The sequence below is a fragment of the Emys orbicularis genome, chromosome 2, assembly GCF_028017835.1.
Source record: "Emys orbicularis isolate rEmyOrb1 chromosome 2, rEmyOrb1.hap1, whole genome shotgun sequence".
Taxonomy (NCBI): Eukaryota; Metazoa; Chordata; order Testudines; family Emydidae; genus Emys; species Emys orbicularis.
In genome coordinates, this window is record NC_088684.1 from 91123526 (window position 1) to 91136252 (window position 12727).

The window sequence follows — 12727 nt, forward strand, 5'->3', positions numbered from 1 at the left end:
GGTGCTTGGGGCGGCACATTTTTAGGGGCGGCATGGCCGGCGCCAGAATGCCGCCCCTAAAAATGTGCCCCGGCCGCCCTAGCTCACCTCCGCTGCCGCTCGCGCGCCGCTACTCGACCTCCCTCCCAGGCTTCAGAGCCTGGGAGGGAGTGGGAGATCCCGAGCGGCCACGGCGCGCGAAACACCCGTTTCGCCACCGCTGCTCCCCCTCCTTCCCTCCCTCCCTCTCAGGCTTGAGAGCCTGGGGGGAGGAGGCAGGGCTGGGGATTTGGGGAAGGGGCGGAGTTGAGGCGGGGCCGGGGGTGGGGGTAATTAAAAAACAGGGGGGGGCGGCCAAAATTGTTTTTGCTTTGGGCGGCAAAAATCCTAGAGCAGGCCCTGCTCACTACTCTGGGTCCCAATGCAGGGGACCTGTAAACAGCAGCCACTTACTACTGCCTCCAGTTTGCTGCTGCTATTCCCTGGGCCTTTTCCCACAGAGCAACTGTCTCTTCACCTTGACCTCAGGGCTGGAGTTCTCAAATCCTCTTCTTCCTCACTGAATGCCAATGCCACCAGAACTCATCTACTCATTCTCCCTTCAGCTCCAGTGACCAGCAAGGAGCACCATTCCTCGCTCCTTTGGCACCAGCCAGAACCTGACCTGCTCAGGCCCTGCAGCTCCTTTAATATGAGACTCTGGTCTCTGATTGGGTGCTTCTGTGCAGCCTTTCTAGGCAGGCCTGGAGGACCCACCTCCTCTGCTCCTTCCTGGGGCGGGGTGTAGCAGGACCGCAGGGCCTCCAACATGGGGCCTCGAAGGGCTAGGTACATCCCATCACAATCCCTTTTACATATTTTTAAATGTAGCAGTGTCATTATTCATAATATTTTAGCTGGCACCGATTTTGCAGTGCTACACTGGCCCTGACCATTCCTCTCCAGTAGAGCCAAGAGATCAGTGATGGGTAACTGCTGCTCTTCCCCACAGGCCCTCATTTGTGGGGTCTCACAAGGATTAATACTGCCACCCCTTCTCTTTAATATCTATGAGACCACTTAGGCCAGGTCTACACTACCGCGGTAGTTCGACGGCTGGCAATCGAACTTCCGGGTTCGATTTATCGCGTCTGGTCTGGACGCGATAAATCGATCCCGGAAGTGCTCGCCGTCGACTGCGGTACTCCAGCTCGGCGAGAGGAGTACCGCGGAGTCGACGGGGAGCCTGCCTGCCGCATGTGGACCGTGTCTGAACCGCGGTAAGTTCGAACTAAGGTATGTCGACTTCAGCTATGTTATTCACGTAGCTGAAGTTGCGTACCTTAGTTCGAATTTGGGGGTTAGTGTAGACCAGGCCTTAGAGAAATAATGAGATGTCTTGGGCTCCACTGACGACACCCAAATGTATCTCATTATCCATTGACACACCCATGAGCACTGCTGAGGTGTCACATTTTTCCACAAGAGATCAGCTTCTTGAGGAAAAGCAACTGGCTCAAACTTAACCTAGGACAGACTTAAGTGATGGCCAACGCAGAGGAAATGCTTTGAAGAATTATCAATATATTACCTCTACCCATACAGGCCCATTCATCAAAATGATGTGAAGCCTTGGGGTCTTGTTTGATTCATCACTGAGCCTGGCTGACCAGATATCAGCAACAATTTAAAAGACATTCTTTAATTTACAGCTAGCTAGGAAAGTTTGCCCCTCCTTCCTATATGAGGACTTGGCCACAGTAATCCATGCATTTCTCAGGTCCCGTCTGGATTACTGTAATTCACGGTACATAAAGCTGAATGTGAAAACCATGCAAAGACTCCAGCACATGCACAATACACTTGCCCACCTCCTCTGTGGTTTAGATTATCATGAGCACATCAAGCCTGTGCTCCAGTCCCTCCACTGACTTTGGGTCTGCCTTCAGTGCCAGTCTAAGCTAAGGTCTTGCTCTGAATCTTCAAAACAATTAATGGCTCAGGTCCCAGCATCAGAGACTGAATCTCCTTCTATAAACTAGACCCTTTCACTTCTTCATGGCAATGCGTATCACAAAGCCCAGAACAAAGCATCTGAGAGCTGGGAACAAAACATTCTCAGTTCGGGGGATCCAGCTAAGGAACAAACGTATAAGAAAATATTCTTATACCAAACATGATTTTATTGCAAGTCTTATAATATTTGGTATTTTCCTGAAAATCCCAGCTCCTGGAATAATACAATTACATGAGAATATCAGCTTTTATTTTGAAATAAGTATGCTCTAGCCCTCTCCATGGCTATGCAGAAAAGCTTGAAAATGTGACCCAAGTTACTATAAAGATTCAAAAACAAAAGGCTAATAAAAGAACCTACCATTTAAAAAAATTCTTGTTATTTTTAATCCAATCCCATGATTTTTTGAAGCATCCCTCATGATTTTTGAATGTCTGGGGTTGGTACTACTGTATTTTTTCACCCCAAGAACAACAATATTCACAACATCAATTGCCTGTTTCTCTGCCTTCCCCCCACCCCTCAAAAAAGCACATGCCCTGAGCAGAGCTTTCTATAACCTTATAGGTTATAGAAAGAACCAGAGGCTCCATGCTAGGAACTTTGCTATTGCCAATCCGTGTTACGTGGAAGGCACTCCAATGCTACAGTGATGAGTATCAGTAGAAAAACCTTATTAAATTTAGTTAGATATTTCTAATGCTGTCTACTAAACCCTTGGATTCAATTATATATTTTGGCCAGGTTAATTATGCATTGTGTAAAAAATTATATCCTTTTATTTGTTGTATTTCTGTTTCATTGAGTGTCCCCTTGTTGTTGTTTTAGGTGAAAGGGTAAATAAGAACACCTGGTTTACCTTTTCTATACTGACAGGTTTCAGAGTAGCAGCCGTGTTAGTCTGTATCCGCAAAAAGAACAGGAGTACTTGTGGCACCTTAGAGACTAACAAATTTATTAGAGCATAAGCTTTCGTGGGCTACAACCCACTTGCATCCGAAGAAGTGGGTTGTAGCCCACGAAAGCTTATGCTCTAATAAATTTGTTAGTCTCTAAGGTGCCACAAGTACTCCTGTTCTTTTCTATACTATTCATCTTTTTTTGCATTTCTATCATATCCGCTCTCATTCATCTCATCTCTCAACTAAACAATCCTAATCTTCTCTAGAGAGTCTCTCTAACATCCTGGGACCAACACACAGCTACAGCAACTCTTTTCTCATATTTTTACACCGAAACCTTTCGGTACCACTAATCTCTGAATCCCTTCTACCTGAGGATGTGTAACTTTCTTGTTACATAAAATGAACACACTGTAACAATTAAAAACCTTTACTTAAAGAAATTAATTATAAAATGCATGAGGCCTGATCCAAAAAGTCCATTGAAGTCAGTCCTGTTGACTCCTGTGGGCTTTAGATCAAGGTAATCTTCAGGAATGTTTAAATTGAATAAGAGCATCTTATTTCTAGTTTACAAATGATTAACTAGTGGGCATGTTAAGTGTTTGATTTGCCATTATGGGAGCTTCACAACTTTCTTTGAAGCATCTAAATTTGCTTTTGCAAGACAGGATACTGAACTAGGCTATTGACCTGATCCAGTATGACATTTCCTATGTTCCTAATGCACAGGACTGTTCATATATTCTATAGAGATAATGCGGGTAAGGTAGTATCTTTGATTGGACCAACTCCTGTCCATGAGAGAGACAAGATTTCAAGCTGCACAAAGTTTCTCTCTCACCAACTGAAGTTGGTTCAATAAAAGACATTACCTCACCCACTTTGTCTCTCTAATATCCTGGACCAACATGGCTACAACAAGACTTCATATGTTCTATGTCATTGGCAGTGTAGATTTTTACAGGAAACATATATGGGCGGAAAGCATTTTGCTGTGGATGCCCATTGACCTAATCAGTAAGATGACAGGGCTCTAGTCTGAAGTGTGTGCCCTCTTTAAATTGTGTACTACAAAATTCATTGTGTGACAATCATTTGCCCTCCATGTTCTGCACAAGCTCCCAATCAGCTTCTGGGTGCAACTCTCAATATACTGGGTAGTTACCTCTGAAGTCCTGAATAGCCTGGGTCTTGGCTCTATTCGTGACTGTCTCTTCCAATAGGTCCGATCATGTCACTAACTGGAACACTTTTTCCTTCTGTCCCCACAATGGAACACCAGAGGGTAGGCACCATGTATAAATAAATTAGTTAACATATATATAAAGGAGTGATCTCAAGTTGTGGAGTTCTGATCTGAAACTCCCCACAGTTCAGGGGGGGAAATCAGATCCTGTGTTCTGTTTCAGGCTCATCTGTAATTTGAAGTGTTACAAATTTAGTACTTTGGCTGTGTTCAGGGCAAAGTTCTTGACATACACAGATTTGAAGCAAAACTATTTCTTCTTTGAGGCCTTGTGTGCAGGTTAATGTGGTTCAAATCTATAGCTGGATCTGAGGTGGAACTCTTGTACATTGAATGCTTTATAATGAAGTTTATAGTTGCTATGGTCGTTATTCAGCTCTTTATACATATAAAAACAGGTTAAAATCCTCTTCCCATTGAAGAAAATGGGAATTTTGACATTGACTTTCATGGGGTCAGGATTTCATCCATTGTGTTTGAATATTTTTTTCTTCCTTTGAAGAGAGGATACTGCAAATGCAGAAATATCAGTGACTTGTTTTCTAGTTCTGCTCTTATAACTAAGAGGCCTTAGTCACAAAGTTCATTTCTGGTTTCAGAGTCAGTTTCCCCATGTTTGGAGGGATTCGGGCTCATGTCTAATTGTAACTGTGGCAACTCTCCACCCAGGGTGAATTCCAGTTGTGTTTAGTGTGGAAGGGAAGAGAGATTCATTTTTAAAAATATTTAATCTGTGTGCCATCATCACATCTGGGTACATTTTAGACAAATAAAAGAAACACCTGTTGCTGATCCATGTCACAGATCAAACCCAGCACTGTCTCTGCCATGTACATCAGCTGATGAGATACATAGTCCCCTTGCTCAAATAGTCTGGAACATGAGGGAGCTACAGAAGGATCTCACAAAACTGGGTGACTGGGCAACAAAATGGCAGATGAAATTTAATGTTGATAAATGCAAAGTAATGCACATTGGAAAACATAATCCTAACTATACAGATACAATGATGGGGTCTAAACTAGCTGTTACCACTCAAGAAAGATCTTAGAGTCATTGTGGATAGTTCTCTGAAATCATCCACTCAATGTGCAGCGGCAGTCAAAAAAGCGAACAGAATGTTGGGAATCATCAAGAAAGGGATAGATAAGAAGACAGAAAATATATTATTGCCTCTATATAAATCCACGGCATGCCCACACCTTGAATACTGCATGCAGATGTGGTCGCCCCATCTCAAAAAAGATATATTGGAATTGGAAAAGGTTCAGAAAAGGACAACAAAAATGATTAGGGGTATAGAACAGCTTCCGTATGAGGAGAGATTAATAAGACTGTGACTTTTCAGCTCGGAAAAGAGGCAACTAAGGGGGGATATGATAGAGGTTTATACAATCATGAGTGGTATAGAGAAAGTAAATAAGGAAGTGTTATTTACTTCTTCTCACAATACAAGAACATGGGGCCACCAAATGAAATTAATAGATAGCAGGTTTAGAACAAACAAAAGAAAGTATTTTTTCACGCAACACAGTGTCAACCTCTGGAACTCCTTGCCAGAGGGTGTTGTGAAGGCCAATACTAAAACAGGGTTCAAAAGGGAGCTAGATAGCCATTGATGGACCTATCTTCCATGAATCTATTAGCCAGAATGGGCAGGAATGGTGTCCCTAGCCTCTGTTTGCCAGAAGCTGGGATTGGGTGACAGGGCATGGATCACTTGATGATAACCTGTCTGTTCATTCCCTTTGGGGAACCTGCCATTGGCCCCTGTCAGAGGACAGGATACTGGGCTTGATGGACCTTTGTTCTGACCCAGTATGGCCGTTCTTATGTTCATTTCCACTGGTGACAGTGTCAGCAGAAGGGCCAGTGATTAATGACCTGATCAAAAGTAATGATGAAGTAATAGACTTAACTGGGCTTTGGATCAGACCTTAAGTAGGCACAGAGTCTGAACTACCTTGTCATTCTAGAGGTGATATCTCCAGAGCAGGACAGAGGCACATTGGCAGGGTGGTGCATGGACGTATGCACTGACATTGTTTATCAAAGAACAGGTATACACTGGGCAAAGGACCTTAATTTCTAGGATGTTACTGTCTAGGACTGTCAGTATGGCATAGTTCATAGGCATTAAATTCACATTTTTGTTTCCTAAAAAAAAAAAAAAATAGAAAGGTGGACACTAAATTAGAAGGAACAGCATACAGTCACCTAGGTATGCTACTCCAAGAAGTGTATTTTGAGATTAATCTGCACTTAAAGTGGTGGATTGAGTTCAAGTTTGGGAAGGTATCAGAATGAAGAATGAAAACCGCCAAGAAGCAGAACTGATAAAGACGAAAGTTTGTTAATTAATGAAAATAAAATAACTTTCCAACTCTTAAATTTGTAACTCCAATGGTTAATTTGATTCTACCATATATTTTGGTGAGCAAGGGGGTCTATCCTTAAAACAATCTTGATTTGTTTCCTATCTCTTTAAACCACGGTTTCCACTGCTCACTGTCTTGGCTCCATTACATCTATTTTCTCATCTCCATTGACACTACTATGTTAATTTGAGCAAGTGATGGCTTTATGGTTGCTTCTCATTTCTCTGTTTGATGAGAAGATGGCCATAAGCTTTGAACTTCTTCAGACTGGCTCTAGAAAACCCACAACATTCAACCCTATTTGATATGTAAAAATCCCTTGGGGGGTCTGGCACGTCTGAGGGTGACACTGCTTTCAAAGAGTTGTGGAAAGCTATTAACAATATGCAGCTTTTACAGATAAATGCAATAAACCCAGCTGTGACCTGCAAGCAAGAATACTGTAGTATACGCTTGTGCCTCTCATATTACATAAATGAAACATTATTCTTGACCTTGACTCTATTTAGCTGGTTGGAGGTTGGACCAATCTTGTGAGTGTTTTAAGACTGGCCCGTTATTGTACTGGGGAGCCAAAGTGGGAGTGGAAGCAGCTTATCTAAGTGTATTCTCTGTTTCATGTCCTATCTCTGAGGAGTTGCTGTCTGAATGCCTCAGAACCGGATAAATTCCAGACCGCACAGCTCCTGGAGACACAATTGTTGAATTTGCTGAGCTTTGTTTAATCGTATTCTTTTCTGCTCAATTCAATGAGGAAGAATGTTTGGGGCTGGTGACACAGTTATATTTAAAAAAAAATTAAGAAATGGGTAGATCTCACCTTCCTTATTTGCAGAGAGTCTGTTAACTTATCTGTTTCTGTCTGTCTCTGTGGTTGTCACTACTGTGCAGACAGCCACTGTCCTCTTTCACTAGCATATTATTCACAAGCACAATCAATCGTTTTAATTTTCAATGTATAAGTACGTTTTTGGTTGTTTTTGTTTAATAGATGGCTTAAAATACTGGTATGCACACAATGTAACAAGCAAATTCAGCACTCTTGAACAATGGAAAGCACACTTGTCTTATTTATGGTTTGATGATTCCACCAACTTCCTAGCATTACATATGAATATCAGTGAAGTGGAAAAAATACAAGAAGGACTGAGCAAGGCCAGAAGGAATATTTTGGAGACAGTGTTTCCCAGAAGGATACAAGATCCTGGTCACCACTAGCTGAGAAGTACGTTGTTCATGGAAAATAAAACATTATCTTACATTTATACAACACCCTTCACACTCGGGGCTTCCAAAGTCCTTTACAAGCTGGCATACAAGGAACACTTCATTCACAAGGCCAGTCTAGGCTATCCTGCAAAACCTATAGCCCTGCAAGATGGTAGGAGCAGGGGAGCCCTAACCCAGGTAAAGGTAGAAATGCTAGCATATTTACTGATCTCGTTCTAGTGTCCCATTGCATGGATTACAAGCTCTTCTGTGCTGATACAGCTCTGTAGAGATAATAACTTGAGCTCCCTGCATTGTCAGGGCAGCTGTCCCTTTCAAGTGTCCCTGGCTGTGAGAATCCTATCCCACCTACCAAGTCCTTATCATTAAATAGGAATAGTGCTCTTCCTCTAACTCCCTGCACTAGCTCCCTGCACTAGCTTCTGAAGGAGACATTGTCTCCAAAATTATGCTTCTGTTTTCACTTGGTCCCTCTAGACATTTTATGTTTTGATGTTCCTATCGACTCTTTAGGCTTTAAAAACAGAATAGAAGTGAACAGTGTAGTAAATAAACCCACTGTAGGCTGCTGACCTGTCCCCCAGTTCATGAAGGACGCACTGTCACATCCAGAGTCCTTCAGGGCACCATTTTATTCTTCACACATAAAACTTACCCAGATCAACACAACAAATCAGTTCCCTTGCCCAACATGGACTGCAGCTCCCAGAGGCTTTCCCCCCGGCCCTTCTCAGTACTGAAAGGAGGACATACCCTTCCTTTCAATCCCCCTACTGCAGGAGCCCATCTCTCTCGTGCAACTGAGATCTCTAGACCTTTTATAGACTGGACCCCTTCCCAACTGGGTCTGGTAATCAAATAGGGCTGGCTGACCCCAGAGCCCCCAGGCCCTCAAAGGGGGAGGCCAACCAGTTACATACGTCTTCCATACACCAGTCCCATAAATCTTTGCACAAACACACATACCCCAGTGCCGAACATGTTATTTACAGCTGGCTCCTCCAACCCCTTTATCCTTGTTATTATGGCAAAGGAAGTAGGGCTTGTGGCAGGGGTAAGACGGTTTCACCCTGAATCTTAGAAATTGGCATTGGGATAGGGGGGCAACTGAATGGTTTTGCAGCAAGGGGCCCTAGAGTTCCTTGAGTCAGCCCTGGCACCCACTCCTAGGATGAAACACAGCATCAGTAAGCACAACATGTTGGTACAGGAACAAGAATATCATACCCATTTGAGACTACAGGGGCAATTTTTAAATAAGCAGAATATAATTACACAAGCTGAAATTTGGCCAAAATACTAGTGTTAACACCTGTGCCATTGCAAAAAGTGCCATGGCATCTTTAATCATCAGCAGTGATCTCTTTCATGTCTCAGCCAAAAGATGGCACCATTAGCAAGACAGTGCCCTTCTAAAAATTATACGTGAGTTGAGTTTTAGCTCTCAGGGAAGAGGGCCACCTATTGAATCACCACCCACACCACTACCTGTACCTGTTCCTCGGAGACCTTGCAAATAAGCATCAATGCAACCTAATAATATTTACTTTGAGAGATCTGATGGGATTACACCAGAAGACAGCATGGCTTAAAGCCATATATATCGCATCTGCCTGAAGGACACATAATACCTGTATGGGGTCCATGATGCCTACAAATAACAGGACAATGGTTAAGCAACTGCTTATCATCCTGATCAGTATTTGTCTCCTTGTTTTCTTGCAGTCCCCCTGTCTGTTTGAATAAACCCATTTGTCTCACATCTTATACTTCGATTGTAAACTTTCGTGGGGAGGTACCCTCATGTGTTTGTGCAGCACCTAGCACAAGGGGGCCCTGATCCATGCCTGGATCCTAGGCACTACTGCAATATAAATGGTTAATAAATAATAATTATAATGATTTAGGAGACTTAGAACAGTATGAAAAAATTCACTCCTCCAGCAAAAATGTATGAAAGCCTATTCAGGGATTTAATGAAAATCAAAATATCTTGCAGTAGCATTGCAAATCTTAGTAAACAGTCTATGCTACCATGTAAACTACCTTTGCCTCTGGTCACACAAAACTATATCAGACCTACATAAGAACATAACATAAAAATGGCCATACTGGGTCAGACCAAAGGTCCATCTAGCCCAGTATCCTAGCCAATGCCAGGTGCTTCAGAGGGTTTTGAAAGTAAACTTCAAGCCTGGCAATTTTTTAATTTAAAACTTTAGGGCCCAATTCTGTTCCTTTTGAGGGGGAAAGTAAAATTCCCATTGACTCCAATGAGAACAAGACTGAGCCCTTATACTGGAATGTATTTAACCATTAAACTTTTATAAGGTTATACTGAGCAAAATGAATGGAGTTTCCTCTGAATTTGAAAAACTAAACATTTGCATGTACTTCTTTGTATGGGCTGATTCAACTGAAGGTCAAATGGTCTTTCTTTAAGTTTCTTTCCAAAAGAAAAGAACACAAAAAAGGCAATATAAAATACACATCTCTCTCCTATAATCATTAATAGTCCTATTCAACATAGGGACTTTTTCTAGCTACCATAAATGGGCAGGTTGAGTATTTCAGCATCAATTTCTCTCTAAACTGCATCACTTATGATAGATCAAAATTCTTTTATCTCTGCAATATTTAGACATAATGGGGTGACTGACACACAAAATGACCACCTAGGAATGACCCTACTTTTCTTAAAAACATTTACACCCTTACCATCATTTTTATTTAAGAATACCATTATCTGTATGCTGTTTTATATCTACATTGTAGATACTATGAAACCTTTAAAAAACGCACTTATTCCACTGAGCAGTGCCTAAAGGAAAAAAGTGTGTGAATACAAGCGATTCTGTGATAAGTAAAAACAATGACCTTGGTTAAAGTGTGTGAGTGGATTTGCTGTGCATTTTTTCCATCAAAGTGAAAAATAAACCTACTCTAGAAAGGTCCACTTCCTTAAAAGTATATTATTGTTTCACCTCACTGCACCATATCATCTGAGGAGGACTGAAGGAAAGAGGGGCATGCCGGGAAGGATTCAGGATCAGTTCTCAAAATGCAAATTCTGGTACCTTAGTTTACAAGTAGACAGCCAACAATCCAATATCTCTGCCAGAGTTTTGCTGGCTTGTCTTGTACTGTAGATAACAATCAGACTTTTGATTTGCTTGAATTGTTTTACATCACCTCTGTTCCTGGGACATACCGTCTAGTTTGGTTGCAAAAGCTGTCAGCTAAAGTTCCTAATGGGTCAGCCACAGAAGTTTAGGTTGGGGTGGCTTGCTAGCCGCCAACCCTATCTCATCCTGACCTTTGAGCTGATAAAGAACTATATATATATATATATATATATACACACACTGACCAGAAACACCCATAAAGAATTAAGACAATATGATGTGTTAATCTCTGTTCTATGTTTGCTTTCTTAATGTCTTGTGAGCTATTGACAGCACCTTGGATTAACAGAAAACAGATTTCTCCATCTTGTTCTTCTATGAAGAACATTCCACTCACTCAACTAGATTTGAATCTGATTTCTTTTTCTTTAAATGAACCAGTCCTCTATTGCTTTTCTTGCAAAATTCTGAACCTTTAATTAAAGGTAAAATAAACACAATATATTGCCCTTCAAACTGTATTCAGTTTTACATATATTACTATGAATACACTGGATTCCTAAATGCCATGGTTTTATTGCAATTAATACCTGCTTTCTGGAGTATTGGTTCCAATGGGTTAACCTGTACCATTTTGTTGTGGAAAAAAATGCATTAAAACTAGTAGATAATACTTATCTCTCATATAATGTTTTTTCTCCAAAGTGCTCAAAGTGCTTTAGAAGGAGGGTAAATATCATTATCCTCATTTTACAGACAGGGAAACTGAGGCAAAGGGAGGTGAAATGGCTTGTCCAATGTCACACAGCTCAGGAGCAACGCTGGGAATATAGAACCTAAGTCTCCTGAATCCCAATCTAGTGCACTGTCCATTGGGTGACAATGTCTCCCTTTAAGAGGTAGTTGTCTTGACTCAGCAGATAAAAATAAAAATAAAATCATCATATCTATTTTTTGAAAAGAAAGTCTTTGATCAGCTTACAAAGGAAGAAGCACTGCATGCTTTAGTATCTCTGAGTTGCAGATCTGAATTTAATTTAAGGGCAGCCAGGGGCCAGTTTGTAGAATTCCACTGACCACATCTGTCCACCCTTTGTATGTGGTTAAATAAAAAACAAACAAACAATCTCTGCTTCAATAATACACCTGGACAACAACACTATAAAATGGTGCAGCTCCCACATGTTGTTCATTTTGAGGAATGGACCACAGATCACAACAAATCCAACAAAATCAAACGAGGAAAGACTATTTACTAGTTTCCAACAACAGCAAATAGTGTATATACTTCCATTTATCCACAAAAATGCCTCAAAACTACAAACTAGACTGGGACCTGATACTAGAAGCACAGGGTGGGGAGCAGTTGTAGGGAGATGGCTGATGTAAGTAGTCTTTTGCCTTACTTATTCTATTATTGTATATTCTATATATTATTTTAGGGTCCGTTTTTCAAAAGCGCCTAACAGTTAGGAGCACAAGTCCCACTGAGAGTCAATGGGATTTGTGTTCCTAACTTCCCTTGGTATTTTTAAAAATTCCACCCTTAAACAAAAATGTGTTTGTTTAAACACTGCACATAAACAGACTTTTGAGATGTTCAGCTGAAAAGTTACTGTTGGTTTCTTGAAAGTATGAATAATTCACTTTTTTCAGTATGGTGTTTTACTAATTTCTAAAAGTAAATGCCTCCAAACCCACATTTGTTGACCTGGGACTGGCACTTGGCACAAGCAGCATATTAGATGCTTCATGTTAGGACATAGGAAGAGAAGCATTAAGGAACAAACTGGAATAGAGTATTTTCCTTTTTATTTGTCACCTTAGTTCAATAAAAACACACCAAATAATACTCATCTGCCAAAAAT